This window comes from Pinus tabuliformis, chromosome 5_2, assembly GCF_031772625.1.
Source record: "Pinus tabuliformis cultivar Carrire ecotype Pingquan chromosome 5_2, CPIR1, whole genome shotgun sequence".
Lineage (NCBI taxonomy): Eukaryota > Viridiplantae > Streptophyta > Pinopsida > Pinales > Pinaceae > Pinus > Pinus tabuliformis.
In genome coordinates this window covers 176,355,818-176,366,903 of record NC_142306.1, presented here as the reverse complement: position 1 = coordinate 176,366,903, position 11,086 = coordinate 176,355,818, and the positions used below count along the sequence as shown (strand labels likewise).

The following is an 11,086-nucleotide window of genomic DNA, read 5'->3' as shown; positions in this document are numbered from 1 at the left end:
TGGAGGTTTGGGATCACCATGGACGTGAAATTCCATATTAGTCAACCTTCCCTCCATGCGCTCCATTTGCTCAGACATTCTACTTTGGTTTCGTTGTAACGAAGCCAACTGATCTTGCATGTGCCATTGTTTATGTTGCAGGTCATTCATAAAATCGATGACCGCATTTCGATCGTCACGTCAGTCTTGCCCCAACTACTTCAGAAGAACAATGACATGTTGCAGTTGAGTTTCTAAGGTGTTAAAGGGTGGGGGGAGATCAACTCAGCCAAGAGAGAGAGTTGAGTTATGGGCCACCTCCTCCTCCAACTCTGCTTCATCCCTTCTATCCTCCCCCACCTCCACATCCTCCCCTCTATGCTCCGCCCTCTGCCCCCTTGGTCCAACTCCTCTCCTTGCTTTGACGTATTTCCTATACATTATCGAACAATCATTGGCCTGTTGAGACCACCACCCCAAATGGAACAATGCAGGAGAATCTTGTAAGTCCTTCAAACCCTAGCTCTCTGTAATACTGCACCTGTAGGGCCAAAACAAAGCCTCCTATAGCCAAAGTGACCCCCACCGAGAGTATACTTCCTTGGCTATCGAACTGGCTTCGTAGTGAAGCAATATCCTCCACCCCCAAACGACCTCATCTCCTGCCAGATTTGCGAGACTGACCTGAGGCGACACCAGCAACCCCCAAGGTCGAAAGTGGAAACGTCTCTCTAGAAACACAGTATAAGGGTCAAGATACCCAATTCGTCTAGACATAAGATTGAACCTACCTCTGGTTGCTACAAGCTGAGAGTTCAAGCTCGAAGCATATGCATAAAGACTATAATGCACTTGATTAAAATCACTGGGTTCTCCACACCCACTATACCACCTACCTATATCCCCATCTTTCAACCAGAAGGCCTCAAATATTCAAAAAAATCGCCCAAAGCCCAATTCTAGACCACGAAACCCATGCATAGGCTTGAGGCCCACAATTATGATCCTAATTAGTCTTACAACCTTGAAATCCAAGGCTTTCAACAACATGAAATGAAAACATTGAGATACCAACATACCTTAAAAACATAAAAGCATAGGATAATCCACTTAAGTGGTCGAGGGAGCTTACCAAGGTAACCACTATGCAAATCTAGCTCGAGACCTCCCCACCGTATGTTGAATCCAACTGTCGCCTCACTGGGACTGAGCTTTCCCAACTTCGACTATCTACCTCTCTCGGGTCCCATACTTGGCACTTCTATCCTCTAGTAGCACCACCAAGGAATTCCTGCCTGCATTCAAAGTTCTCCACCGCAGAAGACCATAACTTGATGAGTAGGTTCAAGTTGACGACCTACACATACAATTCAAGTTCTTCACCACCCTCATTATTACCCATAACCAGACTTGCTAACATTGAGAATATCCTTACCAACCAACGCATATAACTAACACTCAAGATTTGGAAATTTCGTTCATACTCATTTGCATGTTGCTGAAATGACACCCATGACCAGGTGCGATTTACGATAGAGGAACAAGACCCCCCATTCTCTAATATAACTTTGTTCTTCCACTCGCATTGGGAGATATATATGATTATTATTTATTAGAAATATAATTTAAATTATATGTATATGTATATGTATAATAAATCTATTTTAATTTATATTTAATCTAATCTAATGCCATGATCTGGTTCTTCATCTTGTCCAAGAGATAAACCATACTATTCACTATTTTGAAGTATATTTTATTTATTTTGTTTTTTCAATTTCTTATTACTATTTTTAGTTTTATTGTTTAGAATAGTTAAATTTGACCTTTTTATTTTTATTTTGTTTATTTATTATTATTTTTTTCATTTTTTTATTACTATTTTGAAGTGTTATTGTTTAGAATAATTAAGTTTGGCCTTATTATTACTGGTCTTTGTTTTGATTAAAATAATAATAATAATAAAATTAATATAATTATTCATTCACAATTAATTTCCATTTATTATTTCATTTTAATTAAAAAAATTATTTATTAATTAATGATAATTCTTTAGCCAAAACTAGCTGTTATATTCTAATGGCTAGAAAACATCTCTCTTCATACATTTAATCTAATGCCATGCTCTGATTCGTGGTGAAAATAAACCACACTAGATAATTCCTAAACTTAAAATTTCTTTATATGATTTTTACCAAAAAAATCTTTCAACAATCATAATATAAATCACTAAATATTCTATTTATAAAATATAAAATAAATAATAAAAATAAAACTTAAATTAAATTATATAAAATAAATAAATAAATAAATAAAAAAATAAAAAAAAACCAATTATAAAAATAACACGAGAAATATAATAATAATAAATAAGGGATGAATGTTATTATTTATATATATATTTTTTGTGAGATTAAAGTAATCCGCAATTAAACTAAATTTGTATTTGCTTGATATGAGTTTGGGTTACACCAGTGTCACTATATTCTAGTGATAGTAGGTTAAATTCGACCAATACCATTCCACCCCTTTTAAAACGACAAACAAACTTGACATTACATGGATTTAACATGGGACTTTCATTTTTACTTTACTTAATTATTTAAAAGGAAAATAAAGTTGTTAGGAAAATATATTTATTATAAACAATTAATTATATTATTTTAGATATGGTCAATAAATTATTTATATAGTTAAATTGATTTGCATAAATTAAAGTTAAGAAAATGTTTTTGGTAGTAATCACATAAGAAAAGGATGTGTTACCTTAATCATATAGAAAAAAGATTTGTCAATGTTTTCGAATTATCTAGTGTGGTTCATCGTCAGAACAAGATGAAGAGGTTGCTAGTTTTAGAAAAATAATATTTTAATATGTAAGATTAATTATTTAGACCAAATTATAATAAATCAAATCTAATAATAAGTTAGGATTCAATGTTTAGTTTAATAATTAGATTAAAAAGAATTAAAAATTCAAAGTCAAACACGAAACAAGGAGCAAAGTCTTAACAATCAATAATGGAGTCAAGATCCTAAAAACAATAGAATCAAAACTCAAGATAATCAACACTAGGAAAACCTAAAAATGCAAGGTCAAACAAGAAATAAGACACCAAGGCCATACAAATAAATAGAAGAGCCAAGAAAAAATTAATTACAATTCCAAATCAAACAAAACAAGGAACATGACCCTTTAATTAAAGGAGCCAAGAACAATGAAATTAAATTTGTTAGATAAACTCTCTCTCTCTCTCTTTTTTTTTTCATAAAAACTATTGAAAAACTAATAAAAGACAAAATAAAATAAAAAGAAATATACATCAAACAATTAAATTTCTTTTATTAAATTTTCTTGGATGTATATTTCTTTATATTTAAATTTTAAATTTCATTTATTAAATTTTATTGGATGTATATTTCTTTATATTTCTTTTAGAAATAAAATAGGATAAATCATAACAGAAATCTCAAAATAAGATAAAAAGAAATTAAAAGAAATATACATCTAATAAAATTAAACTAGAAAGATAGGAGAGAGACCCAACTTTTGTTGATTTTCTAGCCATTGTCTCTATTCAGATTATTGGACTTTTTTCGATTTCTAAGACTTTTATGAATTTTCGATGATGAAAATAACTAATCCTAACAATAACGTGGACCTCGGCAATGTAAATATAATACTTAGTTTTTTCTACATATTCAACCAAAAGTAGAAAAACCAAACCTGCTGTACTTGAAGTTATAAAATTGTATTAACAAAAAACAAAGGTAAACCCTAAATTCTTAAAGTTTTTTTTTTTTTTTTTTTTTTTTTTTGACCTTTTCAAACCACCATTACTTAAATTTATTAAGTACTCACTCACCGTAATTAAACCACTAACAATAAATATTATAATTTTTTCAACTTTCGAACCAAAATTTTGCAAAAAAAAGCTTAAAAAAGACCATTTTGAAAAGTGCTGGTCTTCGTGGGAATCACGGGATGCCAGAGACTATGGCATAAGGAGTGGTGGCAATACCTTTCCACTAAAACTGAGTCAGACTGTTCGCATTGATTGTCCACTTCTTTTATATTTTATTTCTCTCAGCTGTAATGTTTCTCTGACCCAGTCCCACTGCACAACTGTACGCCCCTGTCAGCGACCTCGGGACCATATTTTGCGTCATTGTCTCGCTTATATTCTTCCACTGCACCAGAGTTAAAGTTTTCTCGCTGAAAATTTCACCTAGGTGCTATTGATAGGGGAAGGGGAATACAAGTACCGCTAGACTTGCAGATTCTTCTTCCGGATTTGATTAGACTGGGAGTAATTTAATGCATCTCAAGAGCCGGAACGTCTAATCGTTGGGGACATTGGTAAGTTTTTCCTGATTGATTACGACGTTTAAATGATACCAGAGCTCCCTTATTTGGCCTTGCTACACTGCGGCTTGCATTACTTGTTTTTACTTTTACAGGACTACTTTCCAAGCTCCCACATGTAGATGAATGAATTTTGACAATGGCAATCTTTATTTAACTGATTCATTTGCTGCTTTCTACTAAAATGTGGGGACAATTGCATTAAAAATACCGAGTATTTTTGACGAGTGCTTGCTTTGTATTTATGCCTGCGCGTTTGGAAATATTTGGAGTTTGAATACAGTTGCGATTAGCCAAAACTTTTTGAGACATTGCTCAACTGATCACATATTCATTTCAAAATCTCCCTAGTAGTCATGGTTATTGGTTGGTGGTAAAGCCAGGGGTGTTCTTCCCCCTTTACTGATGTTCAAATCCCTGAAAGACTAGTTTGCCCCATTTTGAGCTGTCTCGTTTGTGTAAAAGAGGCCATTTCATGCTCTTGGAGCGAGGTTTAAGTTGGCAGAATAGGTAACGAGTCACGGGATCTTGGCCGAAAGGTAGCTTCCGTGAATTGTGAGGCGTATCTGCTTCATGGAAATATCCCATTTCATAATGTGCTGCTTGTACATAGTCATTGCAAGCGCCTATCAAAAATCTGACTAGTAGCCACCTCTAACAATTGAACTACTTCCTAATAGCATATACTCATTATTTAGTGCATTGAAATGATTACTCAGACAAGCTTGACTTGTAGTATAGGCATTTGAGTTACTTGGTTAGTTATTTTTGTGAAAGATGCTTGGTCTCTCTGTTATGGATTTTCAATGCCCTGATATCAAGGCTTGTTATGAAGTGATGAAATGACTTTCATTTGACACATGTATATCCTGAATGTTGTTCTAAGTCATGCTCTTTTTTGGCGCTGTTGTCTTCAACGACATCCATGACCCTATGAACTTCCACAAGCTACCTAAGAACATGTCAAATGCATCTGGATTCTGTGCCAGACATGCATGTATGAAAAGAAGATGGTGATAGTAGAATTCTGCAAGCTCCTGTAGGGCTATCCTCCTCAAGAAAGCTCTTCTGAAATGCCACTTTGAAGTTCAAATGTCTTAACAAAAAGGGAGAATGCTTAACACGTCAGGCCACACTGCCTATTACACCTGTTGTGATTTCAAATCAAGGGATGAATCTAGCCAGAGTAAGAGACGGTTTATGAAAAAGCGACTGTCCTATGCAACAATTTGAGTTTTTTAGTTTTGATATTCTAGGAGACTTTACTTGCAGAGGGTGCGAAAAAAATGCTGATCCACATAGGCAATTGTTATGGTACCTAAAGAATATGCACTATTTTTATCATACCCGGTAGTAAAGAAATGAAGCTATGAACACCCAATTCTATATTAAATGCGCAAGGCATAGGCAAATGGGTTTAGAGGCTGTATGAACAGATTTAGTCCACTGGATGTGTCCAGGTATGTAGTAAATTTGTACTTTATCTCCCCTGTACTTTTATTCCGTTTGTCTTTTGTCTTTTGTGGTGATTTGATACAATATTTTAAAGTGATCAGTCACCTATTTAATTAGGTTTGTACATCTCAAAGAAGAGGTCAAATAGGATCACATACTCCGATATATCTAACACAATCTAGAGTGTACATCATGTTCACAATTTGACAATCTCCTCTTATGATTGCATACTTGCTCTTTGTTTTTCTTTCTTGTATGCAAGTATTTTGCATTGCTGCTATTATGTTCCTATCAATTGGTATAAAAACTGAAAGATTAGGGCCCTTTTAGAGTTCTGCAAATCCAGCCTCCTTGCGATGCTTCTTGCCTAAAATTCTGCTTGAACACTCAACAGGCATGTCAGCACTTCCATGTTTTCATGTCCTCGACATGCAGGTAACCTACTCTTGTTTGAACTCCTCAATTTTTTTGCATTTATTTTTGACAACATTCTCCAATTTACTGCAATCGTGTTTTCTGTCTACTCGTGATTCACAGGACCATCAGTTCTTCCTCCTTACCATGAGTATTCCATGGGTTCTTGTACATCTATCCTTTAAGATTCTGAGTACAGATCTGCACCACTGAACAGACTTGCAGTACTGCTAAATAAAGTTGTGATATATTTGATACTTGCAATTTTTTACTTATGGGGTTTATACCATGATTGCTTTCTAATTTTATATTAACATAGATTGTCTTTCTGTATTACATCATGGCATTGGCTCCTCGCAATTCTTCTCGAGGCTCTTACAACTCTGAATGACCTACCCTTGCTCACTTTCTGGCAGAGAAAATGCAGGTTCAGAAACATTAAAAGAGGCAACTTTTGATGGAATGAGTTTCTACACAACAACAACAATAGAGTGTGCTTCAAGGCCAAGATAATGTAAGACATGTTGGGCATGTTTCGATAATTGATCCCCGCCAAACAACATGCCTTGCAACAATGATCATCACTGCAACAATACAATATACCTACTGGTATCCACATTGTCCAATAGTAGTTCAATTTGGACATGAAGCTCTCCATTCCCAAATTTGACAAATCTTTGAGAGTGGATAGGCTGGACTCTTGGCTTCAAATTTTAGAAGACTACTTCAAGACTCAATCTAATTAGACTAAAGCTCAAAAGATTCTAATCCTTAAGTTCATATGCAGGAACAAACTTCTCACTTTGTGGCAGATACATACCCAACACCTCACAACCAACAACCAACCTCCAAATGACACTTGGGATGACTTCATGGTTGTCTCCAAGCCGTTTTGTTTGCTAAGGTACAAGGACACAATGCTAGCATTGATACTGCAACTTAGGTAGATCCATAGACAGAGCATCCAACAATTCATTGAAGCCTTCAATGAACTGTCCATCAAACTTGAGGTAAGTGATTTTCAAAATAGCCTCTGCATTGTAAGTTTTCAAGCCCTAAGTGACTTTGGTCTGATGCTTCTCTTAAATAAATCAGATCTGAACTTATTTAATGTTGATTTTATAGCATCGAAAGGTCTTCTGCATAGGCTAAATGTCTAGCTTACTGAAGAGAACTCCTCTTGGGTGTTGGTTCGAGAGGAGCAAGTAATATGATTTATTTCCTAAATTTTAACTTAGGAAAAACACATTAGTTTAATTCAATGTTATCAGGACCGGACCAAACCGGTTTGGACCCGCTGGTCCGACCGTTTTCAGCCCTAAAACGGTTCGGACCAGTGCAATGAACAAAAAATGGCTAGTTCGGTACCGAATTGGCTGGCTCAATGCAACCGCCTAACAACTCATGCGTGGGGCCCATTTCAAGTGATTTTTTATTATTTTTTGATTTTTTTAATATTTTCCTAGTTGGGGCCCATTTCAACTGATTTTTTTTATTTTTTATTTTTTAATTCTTTTTCTTAGCTGGGACCCTATTGGTGGCAATAGTTTGGTAGCCAATGCCCTAAATTGCAAAAAATTGCAATTCAGGTATTGAGCCAAACATGTAGTGCTTTGGGGTGTGAATGGAATTGGAGTGTTTTTGAACAAATACACACGAAAAAGAGGAACTGCTTGGAGCACAAACGGTTGAATGAAATGGTTTATGTTCAGTACAACCTCAGGTTGAGGCGAAACCAGTTGCTGAACAAGGCACCTGAATCAAGCAACATAACTTTAGATGACTTTGATCCATCATCAGAGTGGGTTGTGGAGACCCAGGAACCAACGTTTGACAATGAAGATCTTTCTTGGATGGACTTGGACCCACTTCCAGCGCCACCTCTAGGGCTAGGGGAATCAAGTAAAATTCCCACTATAGATCCTCAATCTGCTATTGCTAATTCTGAGGATGAAGATGAGGGGGAGGATGAGGATGTTGATTCTGATTAGTAATTTAGTATTGTAGTTTAGTACTATGCTTATTTTTGGACTTCAGAGGCCATTTAGAGCCTAATTCTTGATGTATTTTGTTTCAAACATGTATTGCACCAAGTGCTATTTTGGTATTATCATATTATGCGCTCTTGCTATACAAATGAGAACTTTTTCATATTTGTGTATAAATGGTTTGAATTTAGATGGATGCACATGAATATTTATGTTTTTCTTTAAAATTTAAATATTTTATGTACTTTTGCTCAAAAAGTTATTTGGTCTGGTTTTTTTACTGGTTTTTGTCCGGTTTTGACTGGTTCTTGGTTCGAAGGGTCTACTGGTTCGATGACTAGTCCAGTTCTGATAACTATGGTTTAATTTATTAATGTTGGCTAATTGAGCAAATTTCTAAGGATAAATAATTTAATTATTTAAGTGATTTAGATCTAATATGAACCATTGATCTGTCTTTAAAATTTAAATATTATATGTATTTTTGCTCAACAAGTTATTTGGTCTGTTTTTTTTATTGGTTTTTGTCCAGTTTTGACTGGTTCTCAGTTCGAAGGGTCTATCGGTTCGATGACTGGTCTAGTTCTAATAACTATGGTTTAATTTATTAATGTTGGCTAATTGAGCAAATTTCTAAGGATAAATAATTTAATTTTTTAAGTGATTTAGATCTAATCTCAACCATTGATCTAAGATGGTTAGGATTTAATCCTAGCTGTCTATCGCTTTGGAGATTGAGGGTTAGTGATTTTGCTCAATTTGGAAGCACAAAGAGAACCTAAGGGAGAGGATGAAGATACACATTGCATCTTGGAGAAAGCGATCTTCTCATGAGTGAGAGGCTTGAGTGACTGAGGAGAAAGAGGAAAAATGTGTAGCAAAATCACAAATTTTTTCAAGGAGAATTTGTGTGAGGGTCAAAATTTCTTGGAGGAGAGAGAGAGGGTGAAAATTTGAGTAGGTCGAGACAGTGAGAGAGGGTTGAAATTTCTAGATGGTGGGTTGATACTTGGAGGCCAGTTTTCTTGGATAGGTCGAGAATTCTAGTGCGCAAGTTGTATGGCTAGGAGGGTTGAAGTTTGCAAGTACAAGTTGAGATCTACTAGGGTCAATTCATCTTCTGGAGTAGCTATTTTTCGTCGGGACGAATTCTTTCATGGGCCAAAAATATTAGGGCCATTTCCAGGTTCTAATATTGCTATATTTTTAGTGTAATCTCTTAGTGGGTCTAGGCCCTAAATTTTCCAAATTTCAATATAAAGTGAAGGGAGATTTATTGGATGGAATTTCTACTATGTTGTGGTTATTTCCTATTCATATTTTCACTGCAAATTTACTATTTAAACGTTGAGAGCACCAATGTGTTTATTTCAACAGTTTCATAATTTAATTTGAGAATAAATTATTTTTTGGGTAATAAAATAATTGTGAGAAAAAATAAATCAGATTTGGTGTTTATTGGATGTCCTTAGCCTAGATCCCCAAAGGGAGTTCTTGAGAAAGCTAGAAGAATTTGTTTCTCTTTTCTGTGGGCAGGGCAAAAGACCATTATGTGATCCCTTAGGTGAGATGGCAGAAGATAGCGATGCTGAAAGCCTTAGGAGGTTGGGGACTTAAAATCATATTCTTCTTCTTGTCGACATTAGCTGCGAAATGTGGGTGGAGATTAATTAACATGGATAATTTGTAGACTCAAGTGGTTACTGGCAAATATATAGCTCCCTTGTCATTAGAAGATTGGCTTTATACTCCAGTCAAGCCAAGGGCGAATATCTCAATAGTATGGAGAGCTGTGTTAAATTCCTTTGACATTATCAAAAATGGATTGGTGTGGAAAGTAGGGGATGGGTGCCTTATCAAAGCTGGAATAGAGCCATGGGTTGGTAGTGGGGACAGATTCATATTACCTCAGCAGGTGGTCAATTGGTTCAGGGAAAGAGGCCGCTCGAGATTGTCACAAGTAGATCCACAATATTCGATTCTGTGGCAATAGAGTTGGAGGTCAATGAGAGCTTTGGGAGTAGAAGGACAACACCAGATAGAATGGATCAGATATGTGACAACTTTGCAAGAATCCAATGTAAGATTGACAGATTCAGAGGATGAGTTAATATGGACTTTCCCCCCTCAAGTTAGTATACACCTAAATTTGGATACCTTCACTATAGTATAGGTGGCCAGCCAAATGATCAGGTTTGTTGGTGGAAGAACATTTGGCAGCTGAAATGTCCTATGAAGACTCGTATTTTCATGTTGTGCTTACTAAATGAGAAGGCGCCAACATGGGATGTGATGCAAAAGAGAAAAAAATAGGACTTGGCTGGTGTTGTTTATACAAATCAAGAGGAGAATCCACAAGGCATCTATTCATAAAATGCCCTTTCTTGGAGAACATTTGGGAAGGGTGTAAATCATCTCTAGGATCTACCTGCAAATGGGAGGACCAAAGTGTTGTAGAATGTTGGAGGACATGGTATCGAAATTCGACTATAGAAAACACAAAAGCTTTGCCTTTGATCGTTTCACGGAGCATTGGGTTAGCTTGAAATAAGAGCATTTTCCAAGATATAATCATTCTGCCGAAGAAGATAGCAGCTGAGAGTTTGGAAATCCTTTTGCACTTTCCCTAGCCTACAGTTAAAAACCACCCTCGTCTAATTAGGGTTGAGAATCCCGACAAAACTGTACCCTGGGGATATTTTGATGGAGCCTCTCAGGAGGCAAATCATTGAAGTGGGGGGGATTGTTCTTTCTCTCATAGAGGATCATATCTTTCATGCAAAAATGGGATTAGGGAGGGGAACAAATAACTTAGCTGACCTCTTGGTCCTCAAAGCCCTGTTAGTATTTGCAAAGGATAATGGATGTGACCGGTTACGGGTTT

At 35.8% G+C, this 11,086-nt stretch overlaps 1 protein-coding gene across 4 annotated transcripts in view; it reads left to right on the top strand.

Moving 5' to 3' along the window:
* Positions 1-3,971: 3,971 nt before the first annotated feature.
* Positions 3,972-11,086, top strand: part of LOC149158109 (uncharacterized) — a 136,766-nt gene continuing 129,651 nt past the window's right edge. For 2 of the 4 annotated variants that reach the window (XM_089436125.1, XM_089436130.1), the window contains exon 1: positions 3,972-4,339. The gene's annotated coding sequence lies outside the window, so the exon portion shown is untranslated. Of the gene's footprint in view, positions 4,340-4,534; positions 4,885-4,926; positions 5,806-11,086 lie in introns of those variants that run through there. The other 2 variants (XM_089436128.1, XM_089436129.1) reach the window with 2 other exon arrangements.